Source organism: Palaemon carinicauda, chromosome 2, assembly GCF_036898095.1.
Source record: "Palaemon carinicauda isolate YSFRI2023 chromosome 2, ASM3689809v2, whole genome shotgun sequence".
NCBI lineage: Eukaryota > Metazoa > Arthropoda > Malacostraca > Decapoda > Palaemonidae > Palaemon > Palaemon carinicauda.
Window position 1 is genome coordinate 108,011,821 of NC_090726.1, and position 5,000 is coordinate 108,016,820.

The following is a 5,000-nucleotide window of genomic DNA, read 5'->3' on the forward strand; positions in this document are numbered from 1 at the left end:
GTATACGACTGAGTTTCGGTGATTTAGGTAATCGATTCTCTTGGTGCCTAGGCTAAGTTGCTTATGGAGCCTTAGTATACTTTCTCATACTCCCCGGTTGCTTTCTTTTCTTCGGAGAAGGTATGCAATCCCTTTCCCTCTGGTTAAGCCTTGGGCTTATCCCTAAGTGGTTTTTTCCGAATTAATTTTCGATAAAACTATACTGGGGTGTTACTGTACCTTCCTGTTCCAGTAAGTCTGGTTCAAAGAGGGACAGAACAACAGAGTTTTTAGTCTGAGTCTGTGCTTGTCTGGCTTGGGGTAGAGTCTCCCTCGCTGGCCTGACACAGACAAAGGTGGCTTATCCTCCTTAGGTCACTACCGAAGGTTTCTGTGGTTATGATTCCTTCTTTTGTGATCTACCAGACTAGTCCTTGTTGCTGTTCTCGGGGGAGGATAAGTTTCTTTCCCTGGGAGTGGCAACACCTTCCTTGCTTTGGTGCTCTGGGAGCTGGCAAGTATTGCTGGCCTCCCCCCTTGGATCTCCCTTAGGCTAAGATAAGTTTCTTGGCTGCGGGTGATCCGTCACTAAAGCAAGGTTGGTAGGACCCTCTTTTGTCCCTTCCCCTTCTATCTCCGTAATGGCCTAGCCATTACAGTACTGTACGTCGTTCTACATCTGGACCTAGTATAGGTTAGGATGTGGAATTGACTCAGCCCCTTGCCGGCCGGCAGAGCTGTCGGCCGGCAAGGGTCTTATATTTTGAGTGCTGCCCGGACCTCCCTTGGTCCCTCATCCATGCCTGCCTGTAGAGCCAGACGGCATTGGTCAGGAAGCCTGAATTAGATTCTCCCCTTCCTTATATGCACTCTTTCGGATTGCCGGGCTTGGAGGTAGTGTGCACTCTTATCCCGGCATCCATTCTATTTTTCTTCTAGTGCTGTACCCGACCTGGCTGCCGGCCTATGAGGCCGGCAGCCGGGCAGGTGTAGTCCTCTGGTTCTTTTGCTGCCGGCTGGCATCGGTCCTGTACCTTTGCCGGCCGGCTAATGTCAGCCCTTTTCTGCCGGTCACCAAGAGTGTGGCCGGCAGCTGGGTACTACCTTGTGTAGTTGCCAGCCGGCAGCCATTGCCGGCCGACATTGGATGTTGCCGGCCGGCAGTTGCTGCCGGCCGGCACATGCATTTGAACCAGAGTTCTGCCGCCTTATAGCTGTTAAGTAGTATACTTTAAAGCTAGTTATGGTGTGTGCCGGCCGGCACGTATCCTCCTATACTGTACTAGTATTCTTCAGTATAACATATACAGTAAGAAGAAAACTATAGTATGGGTTTTGGTACAGCACTGTGTGTTCTAACACTTTTGTGTTTTCTTGCACAGTCCTTTGCTGTTGCCCTACAGATAGGAAAGTGAGTTTTTTCCTGTCTATTATCCAGGATTTTAAAATCATTGATTAGGTGTGAGCTCCACCTGTTTCCTCTGGAAACTTTGCATTGGTTACTCTAGAAGAGATTAACCATTTGATTTTATTATCTGGAAGGCTGCAGCATTGGGTTGTGAGGGAAACACAAGTGTGTGTCTTTCCTTTCTGAATTGTTATGCTATACAATGCATATCCAGTGATACATAGTTCACTTGATACTCATGGAAATTTCTTCTCTTTACAGAAGGACCCTCCGAAGTGCGGAAGTGCTTTCTGCAACGTCCGCAGCAAGAACCTCTGCGGACATGAGTTTTGTAGGAGACACGCAGCATGCGCTGTCTCCAAGGATGATCTCCGGTATTGGGACCCTCAGGTATGTACTGTGTGCACTAACCTGATTACTGAGGCCTTTGATTCCCCTAGGACGGCGGAATCAAGGGATATAGCAAGGGGAAAGCTTCGTACCTGGGTAAGGGGCTTCCAAAAGAACACCTCTGGCCCTTATCTTCCAAGTGAGAAGATGAGGGCGTATCTTTTCCCTAAGGCATCAGCTGATGCAGTGATTCCCCAGCCTCAAGAGGAGATCCCCCAAGTTCAGATCCAGGTGGATGCTGAAGTCGCAGTCGCGATGCAAGGCATCCAGTTACATGACAGGATGTCTGATGTGGACGAGCGTCTGGAGGAAGACCTCCTGGCAGAAGCCCAGGATGAAGTTCAAGCCCCAGACGTTGTAGAGGAAGAGGTCGACGAGGTGTCGGCTACTCCGGTTCAGATTCCGGAGCCTATTCCCTCAACATCGGCCGGTCTCCCAGTAGAGCTGGGACAGGCCCTCTCTTCTATTGTTGGAATGATCCAACAAATGCAGAAGGAGAATCAGGAGAAGGCGGCTGCAATGGAACTGCGGATGCAGTGCCTTGCAGAATCACATGGGCCCCAGAAAAAGCTCAATGTGAAAGACCTTCCCTTGTGTTCAGATGCTAACCCATGGAGGTATGCTGAGCACATGCCGATGACGACTGGAAAGATCGTCATCTCGGATAAGCTGGGCTCAGTTCCCCTGGAGGAGGTGGAATTCTGGCCCAGCAAGGCATCATATCCGGACTGTTATGTCTGGCTGATGAAGGAACCAGCTTCAAAGGAGGAGACAGAGCCGAAGGAGGTCATAGTGATGGACCACGCTAAAGCTCAAGCTCTACTTTCATCCTCGATGAAAGAGAGGGGCTTCTTTAACTCAAAGGTAGCTGCATTGAGCAAGAAGCTCTCTTCCCTTGTGTCCTCGCCTGCTAGAGCCTTTCCCTTTTTACAGAAAGGGTTTGTGGCTGTACTGAAAGCAGTCGAGGCCGGCAAGTCTTGCCCCTCCCTGGAGGAGTGTAAACCCTTGTCGCTGGCCCTGCCTATGGACTACAAAGACTGGAAGGACGTCCATCTTACGTTCTCAGTTGGGAAGTTGGAGGCTGATATTGCCGGACGTCAGTTCGGCGAGGACCTCCCTAAGCTGTCTGACTTTCTTTTGCGAAGAGAGTTCGAGACAAAAGAAAGACTGGCTGCCTCAATGTCTCTTCAGACTACTCTTGAGACGCTGGCAAGTGACCCCAAGGTCCATGAAATGTTCATGGTGGTGGCCAAGACTCATCTGGCCACAGTGACGAAGGACCTTTATGGCTTCGTCAAGGCAAGGAGAGCTTGTAGGGAGTTCGTGTTCACCTCGGCTACGGTGAGGCATGAGCCAAGGAAACTAATCTCCTCCAACATTTGGGGAAAAGACCTTTTCCCTACCGACTTGGTCAAAGATGTTGTTGATAAGGCCGCCTTGGAGAATAGAAACCTTCTCCAGAAGTGGGGCCTGGCTATCAAAAGAAAGTCTTCCCCGGATGAGGGTCCTCAACCAAAGAGGAAGACTATGAGGACTAGGCTACCGTCTCGGCCAGCCAAGCCTGTTAGACAGCAACAGCAACTGCAATTGCCATTGCCTCCAGTGCCCCAGATCGTGGCACAAACCCCGACCACTTTTCAGTGGGTACTCCAGGCCGTGTCGACACAGTCCACGGCATTCACCCCAGCGTTCGAAGGGCAGTCTACTTCCTTTCGAGCAAAGCCTAGAGGAGCAGCCAGAGGCTCGTCTAGGCACCCCTCAAAGGGAAGGGGATTCAGGGGTGGTCGTGGTCAGGGAGGCAACACCTCAGGACGGCAGTCCAAGTGAGATGATACCGGTAGGAGGGAGACTTCTGAAATTTCGGGATCGGTGGACCTTCGATCCCTGACCCACAGCCTACTCAAGAATGGACTGGGCTGGAGCTGGTACAGCACTCCATCCCCGTGCCTTCAGTTTTTCCAACACTCCACCCCCGTTATGGAGGAGTACGTTCAAGAACTGTTGGAGAAAAAAGGTGATCCGAAGGGTGAAGCCCATCAATTTCTAAGGGAGGCTGTTTTGTGTTCCCAAGAAAGACTCGGAAAAGCTCAGAGTCATTCTGGACTTGTCGCCACTCAACAAGTTCATAGTGAATTGCAAATTCAAAATGCTAACACTGCAACACATAAGGACCTTACTGCCCAAGAGGGCATATTCCGTCTCTATAGACTTGTCAGACGCCTATTGGCACATTCCAATCAGCCATCGACTCTCCCCCTACCTAGGGTTCAGGCTACAACGAAGACTATACGCCTTCGGAGCCATGCCATTCGGGCTAAACATAGCCCCAAGGATTTTTTACGAAGCTTGCGAGCGTAGCTCTCAAACATTACGCCTAAAGGGAATTCAGGTAGTAGCCTACCTGGACGACTGGTTGGTGTGGGCAGCATCCGAGACAGAATGCTTGCAAGCTTCCAGTCAAGTGATCCAGTTCCTAGAGTACCTAGGCTTCAAGATCAACAGAAAAAAGTCTCGACTTTCTCCATCTCAAAAGTTCCAGTGGCTGGGAATCCACTGGGACCTTTTGTCACACCGTTTCTCCATCCCGGCGAAGAAAAGGAAGGAGATAGCGGGTTCTGTCAAGAGACTTCTAGATTCCGAAAGGATATCAAGACGTGAGCAGGAGAGGGTACTGGGCTCTCTCCAGTTTGCTTCGGTGACAGACCCAGTGCTAAGAGCACAGCTAAAGGATGCAATCGGAGTTTGGAGAAGTTATGCATCAAACGCGCGAAGAGATCTGAGAATGCCAGCCGCTTCGGCTAAGTACTCTTCTCAGGCCTTGGTCCCAAGCCAGACATCTAAAGAAGTCGGTTCTTCTTCAGCCACCTCCCCCGTCGGTGACGATTCACTCAGACGCCTCAAAGGAGGGATAGGGAGGTCACTCTCATCGGAAAAAAGTCCAAGGGACTTGGTCCAAGCTATTCAAGACCTTTCACATAAAACTTTCTAGAAGCTATGGCAGTGCTCCTTACCTTAAAGAAAGTCTCCCCGCGTCACTCGATCCACATAAGGTTGGTGATGGACAGCGAGGTAGTTGTGAGATACTTGAATCGACAAGGATCGAGGTCACCACCTCTCAACCAGCTGATGTTGGCCATCTTCCGATTGGCGGAAAAGAAGAAGTGGTACCTGTCGGCAGTTCACCTTCAAGGAGTCCGCAATGTGACGGCGGACGCTCTATCCA